The sequence below is a fragment of the Lytechinus variegatus genome, chromosome 1 (genome assembly GCF_018143015.1).
Source record: "Lytechinus variegatus isolate NC3 chromosome 1, Lvar_3.0, whole genome shotgun sequence".
Classification (NCBI taxonomy): domain Eukaryota; kingdom Metazoa; phylum Echinodermata; class Echinoidea; order Temnopleuroida; family Toxopneustidae; genus Lytechinus; species Lytechinus variegatus.
The window spans coordinates 43,382,761-43,391,478 of NC_054740.1; positions in this window are offsets into that span (position 1 = coordinate 43,382,761).

The window sequence follows — 8,718 nt, forward strand, 5'->3', positions numbered from 1 at the left end:
TTTCAAAACAACTTTCTTATTTATGATTTATTTGATTAAATCTGTACAGTATTCACATAATAACTTTGATATTGGAAGGAGTATTTTTTTTCATTACAAGTTACATTTAGGTTGTGTGACGGATCTTAAAGCTTATGGGCATTACTAGTGCAAAGCCATTGATGCCAAAATATTGTCGTTTGAAAGTAGTGTAATCAGATTCCGTAAATTACTCCTCTTCGTCATCAAATGAGAGCGCATCAGGGGGCCCCAAATTACCCATCTTTGCTTTCGATCTCATGGAAAGCTTGAAAAAAAACCCAAGAGAGAGAGAGGGGGTACTCGTATCGTAAGAAGTGTAATGACATTAAGGATGGGCTGTAATCTTCTTGCTCCACCACTCACCCACATCAATTCACACACATTAAGTATGCGGCCGAATGATTCATCCTCCCTCGTCGAGCCCAGCTAACCGGGCAGAAACAATATGGCTTGAAATCCAAATATGATAACAGCTACATGGAATTTGTTGTCGGCTCATCAAGATGGGTTGCATTGATAAACATGGCTGAATCCATTTATGTACCAGTATGATGGGATTATAGAAGACTTACAGACGGTAAATTCGATACATTAAAAAGATAAACAGTTTTACACTAATCATGAAAATAGGGCCTCATCCACAATCATTATTTTTTTTAGGTTCCTGCTTATTATTTTGTAGTGTTAGCCATTGAGGATGATTTTGATATTGATTTTAAATTAAGTCTATTTCATCTCAATTCATTATTTTTTAGTACCTCTGGGGAGTGGAATTTATGATCTCTGCAGTATTCCCTCATTAATGAGTTGTAAGCCCTATATTCAGTGTATTTGGAATAGATGTCATTTTAGTTTGAAAACCTGTTCTTCATAAGATTGGTGTGGTGTTACAAGAACAAAAAAAAGAAGAGAAAATGTGTTTGTTTTGGGTTTTCACATTCAAAGATACTCAATATCATTAGGTAATTGCATAAATTTGTTTGTATATTACAGTCAAAGCTTCATGCAGATCTTGTTCTACTTTGCCTTAAAAAAATGCTCCCATTCCTCGTGGAATAATAGTGCAAGTTTGTTAACAAATGTTCTTTAGTTTAGAGCACAAATATTTGCCAATAATATCCAGTAGTGCAGAGATTGTTCAATATTAGTCTAAACCAGATTCCATGCTGATTTTATTAATTTGATAAAATTACAAAAAAGCGTGAAACCTTTGAAATGAAATTGGCCTATTGGTTGCATCAGTCAGCGCAAGATTTTCAATAATGAATGGAAATAATATTATTCTTGCATCAAATTTTTCAGCCAAATATTCCACCCAAAGGTTGAGAAAAAGATAAATATTGGACCACAAACTGCTTTCCCCTGCAGACCAGCTCTGAGCCTCAATTTGATTTGACCGCGGAGCCTAGAGGGAGGGCGTAATGTCAACAAAGAGGGATAGATTGAAAGAGAAAAGGGGAGAGGGAAAGAGAGCAGGAGAAATAGAGGAAGAGAGCAGGATAAATAGAGGAAGAGAGCAGGATAGAGAGAGCGGGGCGGGGCAGAAAGAGTGTTGATATTGGGAGAAAGATAAAGTAAAGGAGAGAGAGACAGAGAGAAGAGTGTTGGTTTATTCCAGACACCTTAATCATCGCCGGGTTTGCTGAAAGAAATTATGAAATTTGAATTTTGGGGTCAGGTAAACGCTTTTCATGCATTTGTTTGGTCTTCGTACATTATACCATAGGGAATGCAACCAGATGGGTCACTGTGTAGATTGACTACACTGGCCGAGATTCATCATTCCTTCGATGACCTACTTACAAAGCCGGTAGTGTGCATGGTATTGATTCAAGACTGGTTTCCAATCTTTTAAAAATTACCCACAGTGTGCAGAGGATTTTTTAAGTTGCAAGATTGAAGTGTTTAAATTGTAAAGTAAGCCCCATTTGCAGATATTAAATTCTAAATCTGATATCGTTTGTAAGATCTGAGTTGAAAATAGCGCAAGGACTTCCCAATTATCTTATTGATTCTTAAAAGAAAAATTTTGATCCATATGTGTGTGAACCCTATGGCTATGTATGGGATCCATTTTTTTTCTTTTGCATTCACATATAAAGATACAAGACTTCCAATATGCTTTTTTGTTTTAAAATACTAAAGAGATACATTCCAGTAATAAATTATATAGTGAAGAGTAAAATAAGATATTTACAGATTAATTATCATAATGTTCATCAATATTGTGTAATCACAAAAGAAGGATTATCATTATAAGTAAATGTGTTTGAAGGTAAGACAGTCTCAAGATGAACAGATAAAGGAATACACTGCAGGCCTCCATAAATACTTAAATTCAGATTTGACATTATATTAAAAATACAAGCATCAATCACCATCCAAGCTTCTTCATCAAAAAGGATAGATAAAATGCATGTGTTTTTCTACAAAAATTGTATTCATTACCCAATACAGCTTGAAATTTCAGATGATAATGTCCATAACAATGAAAAAACTGCATCCTACAAGACATTGTTTGGATGGTTGGTTCTTCTCGATAATAGCAATTCACAACATGTGCATCAAGGTTTATTATCATCATTTTACCTAAGTGTCTTGGCTCCAGAATCCAATATAATCTGGAGCGACTTGCCAAAATCCCTAAATCCAATCATTTGATTGGATTCCTGCTGCTCTGTCTTTTTACTTGCCGCTGCTTCGTTCGGGATGTATGGTAGTCATAAATGTCCATGCTTGAATGAAAATTACCCCACATGCGTATTGTGTATGAATGTATTACACCATGCTTAACGTGTGAACATGGGGATTAAAAACTCAGTGCATTATACTTAAATAAGGTAGGAAAATTGCATAGGAATCCTCAAATGAAAAAATAAGGCATTGCGATAGAATTATGTGCATCCCAATTAGTAAATTCCTCTCATTTTCCACATTTTCATTTGTGTGTGTTTATAGTGCAGATGGAAATGTTACAACATTATAGTGCTCGATCCCTGCCAGTGCCACTGTGCGTTGCCAACCTTGGTGTATTCTTATCGTGTACGGGCTAGTCATGCCTCGTGGACTCATTGAATTCTATACTATACAGTCTTCTAAATACCGGCTTGTTGAGATGGGGAGAGAATCATATTTGCACTCCACTCTGCTTGATTTGAATGTGGCTCTACCCGGAGGGCTTCCTTCTACTGATGAGATGGAAGATGATGGTGGTGGTCGTGATGATGAGGAAAAAGGAAGAGAGGTTGGATGATAATGGTAGGGAGAAGGAAGAACAGCTTGACCTAAGGCACATGTGAGGGAGATGTTGGCGGTGGACTGAGTAGACACAATGATGTTTCCTCTCGATGAGATGAAGGAAGATGATGGTGATGAAGAGAAAAGGGAAGAGAGGTTGGATGATAGTGGTAGGGAATAAGAACACCTCGAGGTGGGGTATACAAAAGAGATATCGGTAATGGACTGAGTGAACCAAAAAATGATATTTCTATCGTCCCAATGAGATGGAGACTGATGGTGGTGATGAGGAGGAGGAGAAAAAAGGAAGAGTGGATGTATGATAGTGGTAGAGAAGTACAGCTAGAGATGGGGTGTACATGACAGGTGTGGGTGGTGGAATGAGTAGACAGAATAGATGATGTTCCCCACAATGAGAACTAGAAGGATGGTGGTGGTGGTGATGAGGAGAAAAGGAAAGAGAATGTTAGTGGTAGGGAGGAGAACAGCTTGAGATGGGATGTACAAGAGAGATGTTGGAATGAGCGGATAAAAAGATGTTTCCACCCAAGGAGATAGAGGTTTGGTGATGGTGATTCAGAGAAAAAGAAAGAGAGGTTGGATGATAGTGGAAGGGAAAAGAAAGAAAAGTGGGAGATACATGTAGGGTATTCATGGGAGACATTGGTGGGAGAAATGACTGAAAAAATGTGTTGGATGATAGCTTTTGGAGAAGGAAAGATGAAAGAAGGTAAGGATGGGATACAAAAGAATAATTAATTTTTTGCACAAAGAATGGAAGAAGAGAATATTGACGACACTGTATTTGTTGTAAAAAGCATGGACCCACTACTCTAGTAGGTCGATGTAAAAAGGAAGTTGATGGAGATTGAGATAGTACTTACTTCACTTGATTTTTTTTTAAAGGATGTAGGCTAAGAGAGGAAAAGCTCCAGACATGAAAGAGATTTCTGATGAAGACTGAAGATGACACTGAGAAAGAAGAAATGAATGCAAAAAATAAAAAATGAGTGTAATGGATGGAAGTTACATCTATTATAGGTATTGAACATCTGAACATGTAGTCATCTAAAAAAATATTGATATCAAACTGAGAAGCCCTGTGGCTGTGGTAAGGTTATGTATAAACTTAAAACAGAAATATTTGGTTAGAGTTACTGAATATTGTACTGTCCTAAGTTGTCTGATAATTTATCCACCTAAAAATTGCACTCTTTCCGCCCAACATGCCCTTACATCTTCATCTCGATTATAGTCTATACACTTCCTGTGCAAACCTACACCCACTGAAAGCAGTTCAAAACCAACTAGCTGAGAAAAGGAATATGAAAGGACATCACTCGAGAGTAAAAATAACCGAACCTTTCAAGGCCCTCACCATCTCGAGGCGGCGAGCAATTAAAAATCGGGGCTCGTGCATGCGTTTGGAATTCCAATATGAGATGTGATGGGGGATGGCGGGTGGGGGGGTGCACTTTATCTTCCCGAGTGATACGCTGATACTAGGGAGCAGATAAACATAAACATGCGAAGGCCGTGGACCTAGATTTCAGCAAGAATAGTGTCTAGTGAGACGGTCATAGTCAAGTTGGAGGAATATATGATGGAAGAGCCTGAGACTGACTGACTCAGAGAATTGATTGGTGTTTTATGAAGATGGGGATGATATTGGGGCAGTTTGGCGCATCTCTAGATTGGATTGAGATGCCCCATTTATCAGCATGATGCATACATTCATACTCTGCTGTGTATTTGTTTTCAGAGCAAAATGCCGCAATGTCATCCTGTTGCTAAATAAAGGGATTGTGGACACCATATGCTTTCTTGGCTTGTTAACATCATTTGGCAACTGCAGTTCCTGAAATAAAACATCAATACTCAACAATCTCGTCAATAATGCAGATCATTGTGAAATTTCCATTTTATGCCCTGTTTATGTTAGTAGTCATATTCATCACATTTTAAAGAATGAATTATTTTAGACCTGCATATATGCTATCATCAAGATTGATAAAAAGGAAAACTCCTTTCCTCATTTCATTTTAGGATATCTCTCTTCATATACTGTATAACAAAATTGTGCCTATTTTTATACACACCATCTCGGCCTATACTGTGTAGATTTTAGGACAACAAAATGTCTTTAGTTCTGATTTCTTTGATAAATTATTTAATTTTGTAAAGCTTCATCATAATCAGCCTATGTATTTATTGCACAGAATAAGAAAATTATATATAGTTGGTTAATGATTAGAAACATGTCAAAAGAAAACGAGAATGAAAGAGTATCAAGAAAATGACCTTTGATTCCTGTCTTAAGTCTGATGTTGATCCTGAAGGGAATACCTTTTGGCATTGTCATGTGAAATTGAAATGATCTATCTCATGTTTGTTTTCTTTGCCACACCCATCGCCATGGGAACAATAAGGGAAAGGACAGAATTCTCAAGTGTGTTGTCTTGGCTGGAAATCTGGATATAAAATAAAGAAACAAAAACATCTGAAAATTGATTGAAATGCATAGAAATAGATAGCAATGTCTGGAACCCATACGCTCACACATGAAGGGTGCTCATTACCAAGGACTGTCTGTGTGCATGTGTATATTTGGAAAACCGGTGAAAGGCAGTGATGATGTTTGCATATGTCAGCCCTGCTCGGTTTAACTTCAAGTGATGCCCCACCCTTACCACTACCTCTAGTGCAGCCACGGCTCTCCCTGCGACTATCTCAGGTCCCTGTATTTATCATGCTGGGTATGGTAATGAGCTAAATGACATTCCCAATAAAATGAGAGACGACTGTGTGACGTACACACGCCAAACCGCAATAATATCATCCTGTTATCCCAAGAAATGAAATAACATCGGTGTGTCTGTCTTTTGAAATTAAACTCACATTCAGATGTGGTGAATTGATTCGATGGATGTTCCATTTCGATATTGTAAGTGATACTAAATGAGCGATTTTAGATTACTTTCCTCATTATAATGTCAGTGAGCATGTATGCACAATTTTTTTTCTTCATTTGTGAACGATAATTGTCCGGGAATCAACAATTGGAAAACCACAAGTAGTTCAAAATTATTCTATTTCCTGATCTCAGTCCAGCAGCAAAACCATGCAGTGTCTTCTATTTATTCAAGTTTTGATCCTGCCCGAAGGTGTTTCTCTCACCGACAAAAGCACAAAGATTGCAGACTAATTTTTTTGTCATCCCAAAATGTAAAGAATATGAATAAAAGTAGATACCCATACCACTTAAACTTTTCAAGCCTCACTCATACACGATTGCCCAAAGCTAAAATTTGTGAATCAAATAAAAATGAAAATAATCTTTTTTTTGCACTTAATAAGAATAATCTTTTGCATGTCTCGGAAGGCTATCATATTTGTTTATGTAGAGCCATACAGAGGGGAAAATACACTTGTGCCTAATACAAATTGCTGTAGGCACTTAATAACTACTATTTGGGGCTAATATCCTTATTATGGGGGTTCTTTTGTACCCCTCCATTGCCCTCTAGGGTTAATTGATCTTGTGGTTTGACCTCCTTCCATTGTTCATATTTTAACCCTCCCATGGCCAGTGGAACCTCAAATCTGAATATGAAGGCCTCAGTGGGGTTAAGGAAACATGATATGATGAAAGAAATATTGGTAGGAAGTCTCATCAAAGAGATGAAATGACTAGCGGTATCAAGATGAAAATGATTTTCATTATTGTATGGCTTCAATCAACGCTGACATGCTCATATTGAGAGACTTTAATTGCAAAGCAATCAATTATATTCATCTTGTCTGAAGACCTCTTTCTGTCTTTCAGAGTATTTATTTTATTTGGAGTCCAGTACATGACCTTTTACTAAATGAAACATCAACTTCAAGAGCTACAGAAAGATTTTGTAGGGAAGGGGGGGGGGGGGAGGGATGCTAGACATGCGTAAAATCACAGTTTGTTGGTCAGTGTCACAATTTTGTATATATGTTTTACAGAATTAGGGGCTGAAGACTCAGGCAAGTTGTTCTGTAACTGTACGATGCTAGTAATAAGTTTTCATCAGTTGTGACTCTATTTCGCCCTCTCTGCAAGGAATTACTTGATTACTATACTAGTAGGCCTTACACATTTGAATATTAGCTCATTCTTGTATTTAGTTGGCCTATTCATTTGTGGAATATACTTCTGAAGCAGAAGTACATGGATATTGCGCAAATATCCATTGTAAATACTCCATAAATACAAGTGTGATTAACACAGGCCTGAACTAAAAATACATTCATTTTTTGCTGTCTTGCTGAATATGATATTGTCTAGCCACATGCGTCATCATTCCTTTGGATATCATTCCAGTGAAACCATATGTTTCCTTGATGAAAGGCAACTCTTCACTATGACCAGCATTCCTTCTCTACAGGGTCTGTCTGGGTGAAGTGGACCAGTGTTTGTGGGTTCCCTTTTTATGGGTGAACTCTCCTGCCCCATATTATGAGGGGAACGAACCTTGCTGAACTGTGACCTCTTACCATGGGGCCACATGTGCAGTAAGGTGTCCTCCAAATTTCCAACAAGATATAATAGAGATTTGCTCTGATCCATGCTCTGATTAATTCACTTTGGTCAAACCATGGATAGGTCCATGGTCAAACTTCTTGTTTTCATGTTGGATGGCTCATGATCTTTTATTAGCATCTCTGAGTGAAGGCCTATAGTAGGTGGTTTCAAACCGCCTCGAAGTTCGTCAGTTCCAGGTATTCTCTGATCGGGAAATTTACCCCGATCAGAAAATACCAGGTATTTTGGTAATGTGAAAGCAAACTACGCGTAATCTCCCCGAAAGAAAATACCCGCTAAATAGTAGATACTTGCCGAAATTACGAGAACTTTCGTGGGGATTTTTCCAAGGTCGCAGGTATTTTGGCGATGTGAAAGCAAATTACGGGAACTTTTAGCCCAGCGTGTCGTTGGGCGCGTGAGCTGTGGGTGGCTGCTGGGCTAGTGATTTTGAATCTCGCGCCTTGCCTGCTTATCACACCATACTATGCGCATGCTCGTAAGTTCAGGAACTTATCCTGAAGGGTATGTCTCAGGGGGGGGGGGGGGTTAGCCGAAAACAGTTCCCGTAATTTAACGGGGATTCTTGTGATCGAGGCGGTTTGAAACCACCTAGTGTTATGCAATGCTCATCTCTGAAAGTTGAGTATCCCATGTCCTTATTTTCTAGTGAACCTCTGCTAGTTTCCTAATAGGGGTGTATAATGATTGTATGAGACTGCAACTGTAGTAATAATGTTATAATGTTGATATTGTACAGGGGCCGCGGAACGGTTTTCAAAGGGGGGGGGCTGAGCCAAAAGTGGGGGGAGGGGGGCTGAGCATGCAAAAAAGCATAATCACATGGTGACTTTTACGTTTTTGTACACTGTTTTGGAAAAAAAAACAGCCTCCCACTTCCGCGG